Source organism: Pinus tabuliformis, chromosome 5_2, assembly GCF_031772625.1.
Source record: "Pinus tabuliformis cultivar Carrire ecotype Pingquan chromosome 5_2, CPIR1, whole genome shotgun sequence".
In the NCBI taxonomy this organism is placed as follows: Eukaryota; Viridiplantae; Streptophyta; class Pinopsida; order Pinales; family Pinaceae; genus Pinus; species Pinus tabuliformis.
The window spans coordinates 836,276,043-836,295,807 of record NC_142306.1 but is presented as its reverse complement, the minus strand read 5'-3'; positions in this window follow the sequence as shown (position 1 = coordinate 836,295,807).

Here is a 19,765-nt window from a genome sequence, read left to right as displayed (position 1 = left end):
AGCATTTACAAACACAAGTGAGTGCACAATACACAATAGTACTATGCCAATATCAATAAAACAATTTATCAACATAAGCATAAGGTCAACATATCATATACCATCCATGTGTTGTAAAGGAAAACTCATAGCACTGGAAGATACATGAGGAGATAGTACACAAAATCTCATAGGAACTTCCACTTCATCAAGATAATACTATTCATAGCATTAAAGTACAAATTCTTCATCCAATCCAACAATGGAAATCTACTATTACTCGTATTTATTGGAAGAGCACAAGTTCTCAAAACAATATGCACCAGAATAAGTCCAAAGCTAAAATTCCTTTACAATATGCCATGAGGGTGTATTTATAGAAAAGAGGGTGACTTTTGGTCTACCCTTGACTCTTAGACTTCCTCATGACCTTTTGACTTCCTCGTGACCTTTAGAATTCCTTATGACTCTTCAAATTCCTACTTTGTTCTACTCTATCCTATCTTTCTATTCTCAAAAAAATAAGTTAATTCTACCCTATCAATTTAGTAATAGATAATTTTGGAACATCTATGTGTAGCTGCTCCACGAGGTAGGTGTGCCAAAGCTTGTATTGAACAACTATTGGAGATATCTTTGGTTGATCTTCATCATGTCTATGTAGGAATTCAAGGGCATCCGGAAAGAGAGTGCTTATTTTGGCATTGTTTTGATTGGCTAGATTCATTAGCTTTATGTGCATCCTCACTAGTTCCATTATGTATTGTGTAATGTTCTCCTTTATAGCCTGGAAGTTAGTTGTGTTGGAAACTTTCCTGAAAGTGTCGATAAATGCTTGAACCTCGCGTAGGATTTCCTCCTTCTTCCTCACTTATCCAACTGCCCCAATAGAAGGAACCCCATGGTTCTTGATCATTGACTCCAATCCACTCAGAAGATATTTGTAAGAAGTAAGAACCTTGTCAACATCTCTAGCTAGCTTATCCCATGATTAGATCTTAATGCGTAGCTATAATTTATCGTTCTGAGTGGTGATCCAATCTTTCTTTGGGAGAATTTCCTATGCCGCTGGTTACTTATTTGTCCACTCATGAATATTGTCTAGAGCTGTAATGACCTCTTTCATCATGGAGGATTTTTATTTATTTTTGGCATGTATATCTAGGATAGGGGCCACAATAAGATGCAACTTTGACATTTCTTCATAAACCACTGCCATGACTCCTCTTAGGGTTTCAGCCTCTTCCTTGATTGTGGCATGTAATTCCTTTGAACTTGAGTGAGCTACATGAAGTTCTGCATTCTCTTCTTCTAGCTTATTTTTATCTTCTTTTGTCCTCACAACTCTTTGTTTAGATTCATAGGGTTTTCCTTGGAGTTCTGTAATTTGCTTGTTCATTATCTCAACATTCAGCTCGGTTGCGGTCAAAAAGGCAAACTTGGTTGAGTCAATCATCTCAGGGTTTACTATAGTATCTAGGATGATTTCTTTCCCATGGCCACAAATAAAGGATTTGCAGGGTTCCTAGCATAATATTTCATTCTTTCTTGCATGATCTTGCAATCGACCTGATTGAAGGTAAGCCTTGTTAGGTCTATAACTTACTCGTCATCCTCTTCATGAATTCCTAGCTCTTTCAGAGGAATATGCCCTCTGATGATGGGAGCATACGGGGGGACATCTAACGGAGGCAGTTCAACTTGCTCATTGAATTATTGTTTTTGTTCTAGCTCCTGCTGAGATTTCTTGTCGGCCTCTTCTTTTTGTTTTCTTAATTCCTCTTCTTCCTCTTTCTTCTTTTGAGGCTAGTCTTTGGGCTGCTGGTCTCCTGATTTATACGATTGTCTTAGTTCTTCTTCCCTTTTCCTCTTGAGCTCTTTCTTTCACCTTGCTAAGGTCACATTTCTCTGCTCTAACGTTTCATCATCTTCGTCTTCATCTTGGTAGCTCGGGGATTTGTCTGTTTCCTTGCCTTTGTGCTTCTTTAGTTTCCCCACTTCCTTTGTTTCTATTTCTTCCTTTTGAGTGAAGTGGACCTTTATTGTAGGATCACATTTTCTTGGGAATTCCCAGCTTTCTCATCCTCATTTTCTTATTTTTCACTTGTGCTTAACACCCTGGCTGCATTGTACCAATTCCTAACTTTGTCCTCGTGAGTGTGCCTAGTGTTCAGGTATGACCAGTTGAAATTGGCCTTCTTGCAATGATTTTCTACTACTCTTTCGGGGTCATAGGTATGATGATTCAGAGGCACAAAATAGAACCTCTTTATCTCCTCAACTTCTTTGAAGTTTTCAAGTGTGTAAGCCCCAATAGTGATACGGAAGGTGGGTCAGGGTTTCTTCTTTACTTTACTCAACATCTTTGAAAATCCTTGTGTCATTTGACAACATAACTCCTGTAATAATAATTTATCTATGGGAAATTGAGGAATTTCATGAGGGTTTTGTATCAACTAAAGACCCTAATGAATGTTCCCTCCTGGATAGGGAACTAATCTGCCACTTTAACAAGAGTCTCCATGGCCCTCTTCGACATGCAAGTAGGGTCTTCTTCGAAAAATAGCTGGTATAATGGGGTGATGAAAATTTCAAAGGCAAAATCATGTACACTCTTATACCCTGGGTCCCAAAAGATATTATAGTGTTTTTATACAATATTTTCTGCAGTTGTGGTCTAGTTGTAGCTCCAATGGTCAAAATGAAATATCACACAAACCACATCCAATAAGTATGAGGCCATGTAAAACTCTGACGGTTGTTCTACCTCAAGATGTTTGGTTGTAACTATATTAGTCATCAATGGAGAAACTAAGATACTAGCCTAGTTGAAAATTGTACCTTTAGTAGCGACGGCATACATGATAGGGACCCATGTCACGTGGAAGGTATCGGTGTCAACCCTGCTGTATAATCGGTTCATCATGGCGGCAATGAGTTGGTAAAACTTTTCTAGACCCTTTATCTTGTATACTTAGTCATTTTTTACCCGGAACGTGGACAGGTCTTATCACCAATTCCTCAGAATGTCCTTAGTTGGAATTATAAAGCCTGATAGTCATCGGGTATTAAATGATTCCCCCTTTTCTGGAAACCTATAATATGCAGTAATTTCCACCGAAGAATAACTAGAAATGATTCACCTGTGTGATTCCTCACTACCCACTGATCTGTGTTTGTGTTCTGTATAATCCAGTCAATGGTTTATGCACACGAAAATAAAGGGGGATGTGAGGCCACTTTGCGGAGCCTAAACCTCTTGACGTTGATGTAAACTTGGAAATCCTCCTGGTCTTCAGAGATATCTTGTTTAGAAAAATATACATAAATATCAAACCAGGAGATCTTGGTGCTCTTGTTGAGTTTGCATGCAGTCTCCCTGTAAATAGGAGGTGGTGGGACCTGGTAGATCTTCTTTATTATGCTTTTAGAGCTCTTCCAGGAAGGCTTGACTACCGAATGTTCCATCTCACCAGAGGAGTAGGAGACTGATATGCACTCAAGATCAACGTCACCTGGCAAGCCAAACAAACAATCCCATGATGAGATAGATGACATGAATAATTCAATTAGGAGAAAAACAAAAATCACAGCTTTGGAGTTCCTGGAAAGTTCCTAGGGAAGAAATCTGCCAAAGAGAGGTCTCAAGGTAATAAAGATTAGGTGGTCACAGAGACATGAAGATAAATTATTCGACTTAGCGACTAGGGTAGGCTAGCCTATCATAAGATAAGTCAGGTCGCATAGGTTTTAGGTCGTAAGATAAGTCAGGCCACATAGGTTGTAGTTAAGGAAAGTTCGTGGGGGTTACAAAGTCACATGGGTTGCAAGGTCGCAATGAAGGGAGGTTGTGAGGTCGCGATGGTTGCAAGCCCACACCTTTTTGCATATCACGACTTTTGGTAGGGAAACCTGTTCCTCAGGGCGACTTGACAAAGGGAAAGAGGCTCAAAATGAGTCCCTAGGGACCTACTAGACTAGACAACTTGATCACTGAGAGGGAAAGCTTGCTTAGGGAAGAGATGGGGCTGAGTGACCAGGAAGAAATGAGTTTGGGAGGAAGAATATGTTGGCTAAGGGTTTCTGGAACAAATGGGTTGTTAACCTTGGATAAAAACATCTATAATAGGAAGATGTAGGGTTAGGGTAGAGGAAGGGGACAAATGGAAATAAGTAATGATAACTAGGAAGAGGAAGAGTCACTTACTTGGAAGGGTTGCATGCTTCTCCAAACCGTCGAGCCTCTTTGTCTCGTGAGTGACAAAAAAAAAATGACCAAATGACTAGTGAGGTCAGCCTATTTATAAAAAAGGTTGCATATGTAGGGTCACAAAGGTTACCAGGTCAGGCAGGGATATAATTTATCCTTTTGTGACTTAGTGACCCATGCGACCTACTGACCTCTCGGATGTGGTCGCAAAATCGCAAGGTCGAAAGGTCATTGGGTGATCATTTTCGAGGACTTGTGACCTTGCAACCCAACAACCTCACTAGGCGTGAGGTCGTGAAGTCACAAAAAGAGTGAAAGGTCATAATTTTTAACTTGCGATTGAGTGACTTGACTTGGTCAAACTGAAGTAGGTCTCATGGTTGCAGGTTTTAGGCTCATGAAAGCTAACTAGACGCGATCTCTGACTTAGGCAAAAAAAATAAAATTTTGAGTCTCCGAGAGTTAAACTTTTGATGAGGTCATAAGGGTTTTGGCTAATTGATAAGGATTTGGAAGTAAGTGAGAGACATGGACATATTATGGGGGCTCCAAAATTTTGAAAAGTGAGGAATTTTGGAGGTTTTTTGCAGCGGCTACAACAATTGGTGATTTGTTGTTAGAACCTCAGTATCTTTGCTTATGCTTGATCTCGGGATGAAGAAGACCTTTATGAGTGATTCATTTCAATATTGTGTGTCCCATTGATGCCTCTATGTTTACTTTAGTATAGATCAATAGTCCCTAGCTACATAGACTTGGCTTGTTGCCACACAGAGTAAAGACCTTCTTGATGGCTCGATATAGGGGTGAAAATAATGATATGAGTTGTAAATGTTTCGGTATAGTATTTATAGATCTCTGGTGTTGCTTCACTACCAGCGAGCCTTAACAATACCCTGACGGAGTCACTACCTAGAAATCAAAAACATTGCTCCGCTGCCAGCGAGCCTGGACAATACCCTAACAACGTCATTTCATCGCCTCTCTATGCAGGAAGCATTTCTTAATCCTTTTTCCCTTAGTTTGCTCATTGGAACTTAGTTATATGGAATTTATTAACCTGGGTGGATGAAGTATCTCAACTTATTTTACTTGCAGGAGAGATTGTTTCTGGTTTTTAGAGACATTATTATTTTCCCAAAATATGTGTTGCTCATTAAGGTTTTTCCTTTCCCCTTCTCGAGCCAGCTGGATAAACCAATTCATTCAAAACTTACATCCAAGTCAATAGTAAGGGCTAACTATTGAAGGATAGGGTACCATGGATGACTAGAGTTCCCCACTAAAAAAAAATCAACACTCTATGTTGGTCGCAACTTTAGGGCTGATCAAGTGCAGGCACAGAAAGAATTATAGCTCAGACACTAGTGTAGCGGCTACCTCAACCCTAGGGTGTCTAACCAGGGAAATGCTCCAGAAATTTTATTCAAGGCAAAAACATTATTAAAGGAAAAAAATAAAAGGCATAAAGAAGGTGAAAGGTTAAAGGAAAAAGGAGGGGCTAAGATAAGAAAAACATGGAAAATGAAAAGGAGACTATAGTATAGGGGTGGACAAGCAACTGTGGGAGTTGCTAGGTGAAATAAAATTTGAGGTCATGGCCATTTATGGGAAGGGGTTCAACCATCCCTTATAAAGTATGTGATCTATAGGTATGCTGGTCAATATTTTCCTTAATTTGAAAGGGACCAATCCACAAGGCTTGGAATTTGGTGTGTTTACCTTTGTCCTCATGAGCCTTGTCGCATTTGAGGACTAGGTCACTCACATTGAACTCATTATCCCCTTTATATTTTTCATCAAACCATCTCTTCATTCGACTTTGGTGAATGACAAACTTCTCCCTAGCCTTATGTCTTTCCTCTTCCAGTTTGAGGAGGGTATCAATTCGGTTTTGCATGGTAGGGAAAGGGGTGCCTTGTGACTCTTGCGACAACTGGAGAGAGGGTAGGTACAAGTTGGGCGGTAAGATGGATTCTTTCCCATAGACCAAAAAATAGGGGGATGTTCTAAGAGATGGTTTTGTGGTGACACGGTTGGCCCACAGGGCATTGTTCAAGGAATTGTGCCAGTTCCTTTGGTGTGACAACAAGGTTTTCTTGATAATGCAGATTAGGTTCTTGTTGGTGGATTCTGCTAGGCCATTTCCTTGGGGGTAATAGTTAGCTGAATGTTTCAAAACAATGCCATTTTCCAAAGCAAAATCATATAACCTTAAAGATGATAAATAAGTAGAATTATAAAAAAAAAGGGAGGTTGGAACGTCAAACCTAGTCATGATGTACTGATTGACAAAAGATATTACCTCTTCATCGTTGATTTTCTATAATGGAATGGCTTCCACCCACCTTGTGAAATAGTTTGTAGCCATGAGTATATACCTATGTTTTTTTGATGAGTGTGGCACGATCTCTTCGATGACATCCAGTCCCCACTGTTGAAAAGGTTCCTCTACTTCTATAGAATAGAGGGGAGCGATTGACCAAGATTGTCTTCTAGCATACTTTTGACAAATGGGGCATTTCCGAGCATACACATGTGTGTCTTTGAAAAGGGTAGGCCAGTAAAACCCTTCCCTCATGATCTTATGTGTTGTAGTATTGCCGACATAATGGCCTCCTGCCAGCCCATCATGTAGCTCCTTTAACACCCGCTGGGCTTCATCAAATTCCAAACATCTGAGTAACATGCCATGGTGGTGTTTGCGAAATAGATTCCCTTGTATTAATTGGTAGGATGCAACTTTGAGTCTCACAACCCTTTTCTATCTCACGGAAAAGGTAGGAGGTAAGGTCCCTTGCCCTAAATACTGCTTCATATCAGCGTACCAAGGTGAAGAGTCATGTGCAGCAGTGAGTTTGTTTTGGTACATCTCGATCTCGTGATCCCAACCTTCTGATTCTTCATTTTGTTGGTTTGCAGCTTCAATGGTTAATTTACATAACCCATGCCCTTTAACTGTGTGAGAGGGCTTGAACTCCAAGTCATATTCTTGGAGGAAAGTCATCCAATTGGCCCTTCTCTCACCCAACATTTGTTAGATGAACATAGACCTGATAGTAGGATGAGGGACAAACACCGTGACATGATTATTGAGAATGTAGGGTATGAAATGTTTCACTGCTTTATAGACCACATATGTTAGTTTATATATGTTTGGGTAGTTGATATCTACACCCTGTAGTCCCTTTATCATGAACGATATGGGTTGTTCATCATTTCTACCATCCTCTGTGGAAGCACGACAACTAAGGATAAGTCTGAGGTGAAAGTGTACAAAATGAAGTCCTTTCTCAAATCTGGGCTATATAGAGAAGGGGCTTCTGCGATTGTTTTATTGATACGATAAAATGCTTCCTTCTCTGATTGATTCCATTTACACCTCAAATCCTTCTTTATCATACTTTGGAAGGGCTTAATGATCTGGGAAAAATTGGAAATAAATTTGCGGAGAAAGTTGATTTTATCCAAGAAAGATTGCATACCTTTATTGCCACTAGGGAGAGGGATTTGTGTGATATCTTTTACGCGATCAGGATTGAAAGTAATTCCGTCTTTTCTTATTATATTCCCCACAATATTTCCTTCTGATACTGTGAATATACTTTTCTTGGGGTTCAACAAAATCCCATATTTTCAGTATCGCTCGAATATATGCTTTAGATGGTGAAGGTGGTCTAACATCTTCTTCGAAAACATTGTGACGTCTTCTATAAAAATGACTATTCTCTGACCCATTAATCCTCTGAAAGTGATGTCCATCACCCTTTGGAATGTTTCTCCAACATTGATAAGGCCAAAGGGCATGCATCAAAATGAAAAAGTTCCCCACTTTGTTCTGAAGGTCATATTTAAATGATCTGGTTCGACAACTAGCACCTGGTTGTACCCGGAGAAACCATCGAGAATGGAGAAAATTTCCAAATCATATAATGTTAGAAGAATCTACTCCATAGAGGGAGTCAGATAATTATCTTTATCTGAAGCTCAGTTGAGATTTTGGAAGTCAACGCACAACCGAATTTCACCGGACTTCTTTCATACAAGAACCAAGTTTGAGACCCAAGTAGAGTTCTTGACTTTGAAAATAATACGTGCATCCAATAATTTCTTCAACTCCTTTTGAATGAGGGGCTTTAGCGTAGGATGCACTTTCCTTAATTTCTTCTCGAATGATTTGACTCCTTCTTTTATAGGAATAACATGTTGAATGATTCAGGGACCAGATGTCTTCCGGCCATCATACGTTTAGGCAAATACATATTGATACCTTTTGAATAAGGTTATGAAGGATTTCCTTTCATTAGGAGAACAATCAACACCCATATTGATAAACTTGGGGTTGGCCTTAGTCCCGAGATTAATTTTCTCATGTGAGAGTGTGGAACTTTGTGTCTTGGTATTTGGTGGGCCCTGGAAACGGTTCTGCAAATCAAATAATTTTTCTAGTGTAACCACACCTTTGGGCATGGGGTTTCCCTTGTGCTCATTTTCTTCCTCTTGCAAGGACCTTTCATGCTCTTCCTCCTCTATCGTTGCATCTTTAAATACCTCAATGTTCACCATAAAATCGAGTATCTATTGATCATCATTGAAAACACGTAGATTAGTTATGTTATCCAGGACAACAGGTTTATAAACAATCTCAATAGAAAATCCATCCCTTAAAGGTGTAAACCTAGCTGCGGCATTAGCTAAAGCATCAACGATGACATTATTAACCCTGGAAATAGAATTAATACTAAATTCTTTAAAGGAAGAGATTAATCTCCATTCCTCCTGTTGATAAATTTTTAGGTGTGGTGATAAACAATGAATTGTATTTTGTACTCGCCTCATGATGAACAAAATCACCAATCACCTTCAAACATTTTACCTTTAGGTCAATAGCTTTCTTGAGCCCAAGTATCAACGCCTCATACTCCACAGTGTTGTTAGTGCACTAGAATTATAACCTACAAGAAATCAATTTTTTCTTTTTGGGGTCCATGAGGATATAGCCTATGCCGACTCCATCTTGAGTCATGGACCGATCATAATACAAATTCCAAATTTCATTGTTGGTTACATCTATGCTTAATGTATTTACATCTATAGTAAAAGATTCATTAGCATCAGCTGGAGGGCAAGGAAGGAGTTCCAACTGCATGTTAGGTGGGATGGGCAATGGAAAGGCTTGATAACACCCAATATCGGTTTCCAAAAAACACATTCCCAACTCTTCCTAAGAAAAATAGATGGGTTCATTTGGGCCCTCAAGATCTATGACAATATGCTTCATGTAGGGTTCATTGTTAACTATGATCTGGTTTTTCTTTCCTTTGTAAGGCAACCATAAGTGGGACCAGTCAGTGGAAAAATACCCCTGGAGTTTTCTCAACCAGTCCCTACTAAGCAACAAGCCATATGCTTCGAGAATGTAAAAAAAACTAAGTCAATGCATTGATGCACCCTAGAGTCGGAAGAAAACCTGATTATCACATTATTTAGTTCACCCACGATGGGAATTTGAGATCTATCCAATTGGATGATTTTGGCATCTATCTTCTCAGGTTGAATTTTTAACTTTTTTCACACTGACAAAGGCATGACATTAGTTGACAAACCAGAATCGACAAGGAAATTGTGCAATTGAAGATTTTGAAAGTCAAACATCTTGAATTTTCATTTGTAGTGTTAACAATAGATTAGAGGTTGGCTAAGGCCAGAGACTGACTGGGAGAGCTTTTATTTGTGGAAGAGGTAGCTTCATTGGTTGAAGATGAGGTAACAAAGGCTTTGACAATTAGTTCATGTTGGATGGATATATTGGCAAGTTCATAGAATGAAGTGTTGGCCCGTGTCTTCTTCATATCTTCAATGATGTTATATCCCGAGTCTGAAAGTACAATGCCTTATGAGGGTATCTTCAAAAGTGAAGGGGATTGGGCGGACTTAGCCAAGGTTCTGGGAGTAGATGAGTTTCCCTTTCCACTTGCTAAGGCATCCTTCGAGCTTTGGCTAGATGAACTCTTAGGAGTAGGGGTCAATGGATGACTTGAGTTGTTAGGAGGGAGGATCCTCCTCAGTAATTCCTTATTTTTCTCTTCCAGTGTAGAATCTGATATCGGCCCTTGCTCCTAAGATTATAAGTCTTTGGAGGCTTGGGGGGAGTGTCGCCTATGTTGGCTTCTTGGAGGGATTGGACCTCTCCCCCGTGGATGAATTTAAAAGCTAGGACAATGAAACCTGTGTTTTCATCTGGAGGTGTGGTTTCTTCCTTAAGATTGTTAGAATATTCCTCATCATCTCCAATGGCCTGATCCTCTAGGAGTTGCGTAACTACCATAGTCATGCTATGTATCCATTGTGGACAGGTCTTTTCTGAATGAGAGGCTTGTTGAAAAGTGCGTAAATTATCCTTACCCAGTTTTTCTACGTTGAAATTCGTATTAGAAATTTGAGATGAATTTGAGGGGGGTTATTTCTCCTTCGGAAAAAAGGTTTCTCTGTTTTACTACCCAAAGAGGTCTCTCTAGTCTTCCCTTTCAATTCAGAGACCTCATTCATCAATTTTTTCAGGGATTTGGTTAAACCCTCAAAGTCGAAGGAATCCTTGCACTTATCCCCTAATTTGTTATTTGAGGCTTGTGATTTCTTGTTTTTTGGCTTAGACTCGTCCTGGGTGTCATGCTCAAGGGTTCCCATAGACAAAAACTCCTTCTCCATTGCAAGAGCTTCTACAAATTTCTCCACTAAGGTGGATTTGTCTTCACGCTTGACGAAAACATCGATATCGAGTGGGAGAGTTATATTATAATAGTCAACAGTGATGGAAGCATCAAGAGCCACATATGTTAGAAACTTATTCAAGATGGTAGTAAATTGATGGTTCAAATATTTGACCTTATTTTTCCTATGGCACTTTAATGTGCTCAATTCAGTGAGGATCGTGGATGGTGTCTTGTCCTCGGAGAAATTCTCAAGAATTTTTTTCCAGAATTCCTCCTAAGTTGGTATGAAGGCCACAGGCAAGGAGCAATACCATGTTGTGGCCTCATTCTGTAGGGTATGAGGAAAACACCTGAAAGCCACATCATCATATTGCACTCTCATTATTTGCAAGGCTAGGTAAAAATTGTTGATATGGTCCTCAACTATGCTTCCCTTTTTAGGGTCAAAATTCGAAAGGTGTTTCTCAGGGTGTCAGGGCATACTGCGAAGGGGGACTCAGATGCCTAAAGGGGACTGAGCCATCCAAGCTAAAGGTTGTCGACGGCTGGCTCTTTGTGGCAGAGGGAATATGACATGGCTGGCATTGCCCACAGAATCACTTTTAGTGGCCAACCTAGACCCTTTACTAATTTGGGTGGTTGTCTACCATCACCTTGAGGGACCCTCAAATGTCCTAATTATCTAAATTTCCTGACATTTTTGAAGTTTCCCAGGTTCGTTGGGAACCTGAAAGGCCACTTGTTATGGGGAGGATCAACATTGTAAATATTAATCTGGTTTATGATATTCTCATTATTTCCCTACCCCTGGGTCACCTCAACGTTTCCCCTCAGCGGTTGATTGTTAACTTGCATATCTTCCGATGATGGTTGATTATTTTCCTATGTGTTCTCATATCGTTGTTGATTATTACCTCCCATGACTGTGCTTTTTGGGCATTCCCTATTGGATGCTGGGGGGATTTCCAATCCTTCAATCGAGAGTCTTTTAATGGTGTCTGCATTATCAAAAATGATTCCAATCAGACGTGGTACTGAATTAATCAGGATTCCCTGACGAGTATGGTGAGGCTTGGAGGTGTGTGGTTTAGGGAGTGATCTACTGGCAAGAATGCACTTCAAATCTCTAGCAAATTGACAAGTGATATGGTGTAAATCCATCAACTGGTTGTATTTGATTTCATAGAGAGGAGATTCCTCTCCCATGAGGGCATCCTCGAGTGTAGGAGGCTAGGAGTCCCAGATATGGAGATCTATAAAATGCGGGCCAAAGGTGGGATGGAGAGGCATTACAGGAGAAGCAGGACGAGGTTGATTACTAGATTAATGGTAAGTTTCAGGGTGAGGGCGTGTGTTGGTGTAGGCCATCAGCCCCTCCTTCTAGCGCCAAATCTATTGACAGGTTGGAATATACCACCAACAGCTAGGGAATCTCCACGGTGCAGAATCCCAATTAGACTCTACACCATTTGGTTTAGGGACCTTGTTCGGTATGTAGTATTGATTTCCATATAGATGATTGAAGTTTTCTTCGAACAAGAAAGGGATTATCAGCTAAACAAAATACATAAACTTTAACAAACAAAAGTGAGTAATTGATGAATGCTCCATAAAAAAGATACCATAAATAGAAATATTAGAACCTCGAAGTGTGAATCCTAAGCAAAGTATCGTTAGCAAGACTTAAATTAAGAACATGCATAGCTAAAGGATAAAATTAACAACCAAGAATAAGTTCAAGATGGTTAAGCATTTACAAACCTATGTGAGTGCATAATCCACAATATTACTATGCCAATATCAATAAAGAAGTTTATCAACATAAGCATAAGTTTAGCATATCATATATCATCCATGTGTTGTAAAGGAAAAATCATAGCACCAGAAGATACATGAGGAGACAGTACACCAAAGCTCATAGGAACTTCCAATTCATTAAGCTAATAATATTCATGGCATCAAAGTACAAATTCTTCATCCAAACCAATAGTGGAAATCTGATATTACTCCTTCTATTCATTAGAATAGCACAAGTTCTCAAAAACATATGCACCATAATAAGTCCAAACCTAAAACTCCTTTACAATACGCCATGAGGGTGTATTTATAGAAAATAGGGTGAATTTTGGTCTACCTTTGACTCTTAGACTTCCTCATGACCTTTAAACTTCCTTATGACTCTTCAAATTCCTACTTTGTTCTACTCTATATTATCTCTCTATTCTCAACAAAATAAGTTAATTCTACCCTATCAATTTAGTAATAGATAATTCTGGAACATCTATGTGCAACTGCTCCATGAGGTAGGTCTGCCAAAACTTGTATTTAGTAGCTATTAGATCTATCTTTGGTTGATCTTCATCATGTCTATGTAGGCATTCAAAGGTGTCTAGAATGAGAGTGCTTCTTTTGACATTGATCTTATTGGCTATATTCATTAGCTTTTTGTATATCCTCACCAGTTCCACCAAGTACCATATAATGTTATCCTTCGTAACATGTAATTCACTTGTGTTGGTAGCTTGACTGAAAGTATCGATAGATGCTTAAACATCCTATAGGATGTCATCCTAATTCCTCACTTATTCAATAGAAGGATCCCCATGATTCTCGATCACTGAATCCAATCCACTCAAAAGATTCTTGTAAGAAGCAAGAACCTTGTCAACATCTCTAGCTAGCTTATGACGTGATTTGATCTTAATGTGTAGCTAGACTTTATTGTTCTGGGTGGTGATCCAATGTATCTTTGGGAGAACCACCAATGCCTATGGATACTTGTTTTTCCACTCATGAATATTATCCAAAGCTGTAATGGCTTCTTTCAGCATGGATGATTTTTCTTTCGTGTTGGCCTGTATAGCTAGGATAGGGGCCATAATATGATGCAACTTTGAAATTTCTTCATAAACCACATCCAAGGATCCTCTCAGGGTTTCATTCTCTTCCTTAATTGTGGCTTTTAATTCCTTCATGCTTAAGTGGGCTAAGCGAAGTGCCACATTGTTTTCTTCTAGATTCTTTTTACCTTCTTCTACTCTAGCATCTCTTTGTTCCGATTCATAGAGTTTGCCTTAGATTTCTGCAATTTTCTTGTTCATTCTCCCAACATTCAGCTTGGTTGCAGTAAAAAAGGTGGTCTTAGCTAAGGCTATCATCTCTGGGTTTAATGTAGTATCTAGGATGATTTCCTTCTCCATGGCCATGGATAAAGGTCCCGTAGGGTTCCTAGCATAATATTTCCTTCTTTCCTACATGATCTTGTAATTGACCTGATTGAAGGTAATCCTGGTTAGGTCTAGTAATTCCTCCTCATCCTCGTCAAGAATTCCTAGTTATTTGAGAGGAAGATTCCCTCCGGTGATGGGAGTGGACATGGGGACATCTAGCGGAGGCATTTTGAATTTCTCCTTGAATTGTTTTTGTTGTTCAAATTCCTGCCTTGCTTTCTTTCTGACCTCTTCTTGTTGTTTTCTTAATTCCTCTTATTCCTCTCTTTTCTTTTCAGGCTAGTCTTTGAGTTAGTGGTCTCCTAATTTCTACGATCATCTTAGTTATTCTTCCCTTTTCCTATTGAGGTCTTGATTTTTCCTTACTAAGTTCACATTTCTCTCCTCTACTGTTTTGTCATCTTCGCCCTCATCTTGGTCATTCCAGGGATTTCCTGTTTCTTTGCCTTTGTGCTTCTTTAGTTTCCTTGCTACATTTTGTTGCTCTTTCTTCCTCTTAAGTGAAGTGGACCTTTCTTGTAGGCTCACATTTTCAAGGGAATTCCCAAATTTCTCGTCCTCCTTTTCTTGTTTTTCACTTGGGATGAACTCCCTTGCTGTGTTGTACCAATTCCTAATTTTGTCCTCGTGAGTGTGCCTAGTATGTGGGTATGACTAGTTGAAATTTGCATTCTTGCCGTGAGATGCTACTACTCTTTTGGGGTAACAGGTAAAGTGATTTAGAGTCAGAAAATGGAACCACTTTATCTCCTTAGTTTCCACCTCAACTTCTTTGAATTTTTCAATCGTGTAAGCTCCAATAGTGAGAGGGAAGGCGGGTCAGGGTTTCTTCTTCCCTTTACTCAGCGTCTTTGAAAAACCTTGGGTCATTTGATAACATACCTCCTACAATAGTAATTTATCTGTGGAAAATATAGGAAGCACATGAGGGGTTTTGTATGAGCCAAATACCCTGATGAATGTGCCCTCTTGGATAGGGAACCAATCTGCCACTTTAGTAAGAGTCTCCATGGCCCTCTTCGACATGAAAGGAGGGTCTTCTCTAAAAATAAACTGGTATAATGGGGTGATGAACGTTTCATAGGTAGACTAATGTACACTCTTATAACCTAGCTCCCAAAAGATCTTATAATGATGGTGTACCAGCTGCACCACAACTGTGGTCTAGTTGTAGATGCAATGGTCAAAATGGCATCTAGCACAAACCATGACCAATAGGTACAAGGTCATGTAAAACTGTCACTACTGATATGCCTTAGGATGTTTGGATGCAACTATATTAGTCCTTAATGAAAAAACTAAGATACTAGCCCACCTGAAAACTTTACCTCTAGTGGTGACGACATACATGATAACGACCCATGTCCTGTGGAAGGTAACAATGACAGACCTATCATACAATCAATTCATCATGGCGATAATGAGTTGGTAAACCTTTTTTAAACCCTCTCTCTTGTATACTTGGTCATTCTTTACCTGAAACGTGGAGGGGTTGATAAGCCCCAAAAATGGGTAACTTATTGGGCTCATTTTTCCTATTGTTCTCCATTAATCCACCATTCTTCATAGTTTATGCATGCTTTTGAATATATTTATGTTAATTGAATGAATGAGAATAGTCACATGACCATGAAGTCTAATACGTGCTTATTGCAAATTTTTGGACATCTTTTGGACCAAGGTCAAGCATTTATGAGCTAGTTGATAGCCAAATACGAGGGAACAAGGCTGAGGATTTGTAGGAAGGGTGTCTCCTGCACTAAATGGCACCTTCCTCGAGTTCTCCTCCATCAGCTCAGAGTTCAATAGCCCACCAAAGATGATCCCCAAGGGCAACCGAGCAGCTTTTGTGAAGTGGCTGATTACTTGCAGTTTTGAGCAGCCAAGCCCCTTGAGTTGAGGAGGGCTATTTTCACACTTTAGTGCTACTCTGCATTTCAGCTCATTTTCGAGCTTTTGCTGTAAACTTTTTTGTGACATGGTTATTTTTTGAGTAATGGAGATTAGTTTCACTTTGCATCAGCTTTGAGCTTCTTTTAGGAAGTTGTAGCTCTTGGGGTTGGGCCCAACCCAAGTGCCAGTACCTCCTTTGTGTACTATTATGTGTTTTCTTTGCATTCATAGAATAATTTCTGCTACTTAGATTAACATCTTGCTTTGTTACTTAGGTTGATTTTGATGATTGAAATAGATTTTCATGCTTTGGGTTGATTTGATAGTTTGGTAAAGGAAAATACCTGCAAAAAGGCCACCAAGAAATCCTTGATCTCATCTCTCCCTCCTTGGGACCATGAGCTGAGACCAAGGCATACTTGTTGCCACAAAAACACTGTTTTGCATTTCAATGCAATTTCAAGTGTTGGATTTTTAGATGGAAAAGTTGATACCAGTCATGCTTGCATATTTAAATTTGTTCTTGCTTAGGTTTCCATAGTTGTCTTGCATGATTTACTGTTCACAACTTGCTGTTCATCATGATTTTGGCTTCTAGGTCAGATTAGGTCACAGTAGATAGATCTCTAATTTTTTTAGTCTTTCTTTGATTAGTTTTGAGAGATTGTGTGTAGATCACCTGTAATCCATCCCTGCCTATCCTTCCTTCCTCACACCACCTGCTCCAACCCTAGATTCCAGATTCCTTCCCTTCCTTCACCACACTTTTCCAGTTTGACCTAATTTCTTCCTTTTTGTGCCACATTGCTCCCTCCATCCTGGAACAAATCCAATCGTCTTCATCACTCCCTAGCCTCATTCACCAGGTCCTAGACCTCTTCAAAGCCTCATCCAACCTCCATTTCCACTTTCCCACTGGTTTTCCTCCATCAACCCTCAAAAATCCTCTCTCAGCTCTTCTTGTGGAACATCCTATAGAACCCCTGCAGACTTCCTGTAAAAGATCACATGAGCAATTTCTCGAAATCTGATCACTGTGAAAATCTCTGGAAGGGTGCTAGGGACCCCTTAGGCCCTCTTCTCACCTTCCCAACCTCCTGCAAGTGCCCACTCCATTTCCTTTCACCAATAAACCCCTGCACAGTTAAACATAGTTAAAGCACATGCATAATAATCCTGCAAAATTACTCAAAAATACAAAAAGATGTGTTTTCCATATTTTCCTTCAGAAGTAGCTTAGTCACATGCATTCCACCTTTCCAAGAGTCAATGGCATCCATTTCTACAACTTTCATTTCTTTTCTTGCACCAGTAGGGCTAATCGATAAAACTAGGGTTTGCTAGGGTTTGCGTTTCCTTTCATCTTTCAGCTTCTTTCTGCAAGTAGATTAGCCTCCTTTGAGTTAGCTTTCATCCATCACAGTTAAAAGCTTCTTTTAAGAGCTCATTGAAGTTGGCTTGAGCTCCTAGCGGACTTGTGCCAGCTAATCAAGTGATAGCCTGTGGCAAGAGCTAGTACTTTTGCATACATCACCGTCGCTTCCAAGTTTGTTACAAACTACCGGGTTGATAAAAGTAAAGAAGGGAGTCCCAGGAGTTACAGCATCATTGCTGCAATACTGGTGCCCACCATCTTTTTGGCGACGTTGCCGGGGAAGCGTCAGAGTATTTGTGATTGTTGTTTTTCTTCTATTTTCTACTACAACCTTCTGCTAAGTAGTTTATTTCAGCAAGAGTAGAGTAGTTGTTTCATTTCTGTTCTGCAATTTCATTTCTGCAAAAGCAGATTAGACATTTCCTACTTTCCTAGACTATAATTTCAATTCTGCAAGTGTAGATTAGCATTTCCATTCTGCAATTTCAATTGCGCAAGCGTAAATTAGCATTTCCATTCTGCAATTTCAATTCTGCAAGCGTAAATTAGCATTTCAATTCAGCAATTTCAATTCTGTAAGCATAGCTTAGCATTTCCTTTCTGCAATTTCATTTCAGCAACATAGATTAGTCATTTCCCACTTTCATTTCAATTTTGCATTTTCATTTTAGCAAGATAGATTTTAGTTAGTTGCAGTTCAATCTATTTCAGTTTTGCAGGTACAAGCAGAAAAAAGAAAAAATCAACCAAAAATATTTCATTTCATGCCTCGTAGGAACAGAGACCATACAGGGAAATTCTTACCCAACACCCCCACCACATCACTGAGTCACCCTTCTCTCTTCTTCGGTGGAAGTGATCCAGAATAACCTATAGGCGAACCTCCAGAGATATACGAAGATCCTATAACAGAAGAAGAGCAAGAAAACGTTCCTCTTGAGACCATGGCTAAACACAGAAACGATATAGGGAATGCGGAGAGAATAGAAGGTGCCTTTCCCATCGGGGAGACAAATGGGGACACAAAAATGAGAAACATCAGACCCTCAACCTTACCTCACTTCCATGGATTGACCACTGAAGACCCTGATACCTTCTTGTTTGAGTTTGCTGTCCTTTGTCGAACTTATGACTATGCAGAAGATGAGCAAAAGTTGAAACTCTTTCCCTCTACCCTCAAGGATGCAACACTACACTGGTTCATGGGGTTACCTGGAAACAATATCACAACTTGGGCTCAAATGTAGCAAGCCTTTAACAACAAATACCGGGACTACTGTATGTCAAAGGAAACAAAGGGAGAAATCTTTCGAATGACCATGGGAAGTGATGAGCCTTTGGAAGACTATGAAGAAAGGTTCCAACTCAGTTATAAAAGGGCTAGGTGCATACTTGACCCCAAATCTCTGAAGATGGTTCTGCTCCAAGGAGTCCCTGAAGACCTTCTAAATACCCTCCATTTGCTAGCTGGAGGAGACATCTACCAACTACCTTATGATGACATAAAGATTGTGTTTAGAAACTGTTCTAGCGAAGCCCGGAAAAGAGGTAGGGGGAATCCACTTTCATCTAGTGCCACCTTCTCCAAACATGAGTTTACAAATTAGATGGAAGACCTTAAAAGTGAGGTGAGATAGACCATTGCCATGCAACTGGATATTTCCAAATCCAACAGAAGAAAGAGGAAGCTGAGAGGGCTTTGACCATCTTTTGTCCCAGATGCACGAGGAAGCATCCTAAGAACGAGTGTCCATTGCACTCAGTAGAGGTATGTTTCGTTTGTGAGGAAGACCACCCTACAAACTAGTGCCCAACCTTACCCGGACTTAAAGCTGTATACCAAGGGGTTGAAGGAGCCACTGAACCACTCTACTTCCTCAACCAGAGGAGGCCACATGGATCCAGACCTTACCAGCAGGGGATGCAAGGGACATCCCAAACGTATCACAACCCCAACCAATCCACTCACATACCTTCTTGGGGTCTCCTTGCTCATCCTTCCTGGTCCGCACCCCCTCCTTGGTCATATCCACCTCAATACCATACTTAACCTGCTGCTCATTTGTTTCATTCTCATGTTCAACCACAACCTCAGTGGAATGCACCGCAACATGGGTGGAGGCCCCAGTACAACTCTCCTCCCGCCAGTTTGCCTCCACCACCTGCTCAACCACAACCATTACCTCCTGGTCCTCCAGGACAACCCCAGATGCCTGCTCAATCGAATCCGAACCCCAATAACAGACAGGCCCAACAGGTATATACTAGAGAGACAACATGCCCTACCTACATTGTGGAGATTCAGGAGATCAACCTTCGATCTGGGAAGGTCCTCCCAGATAGCCAACCTCCTCCTAAGGAGGAT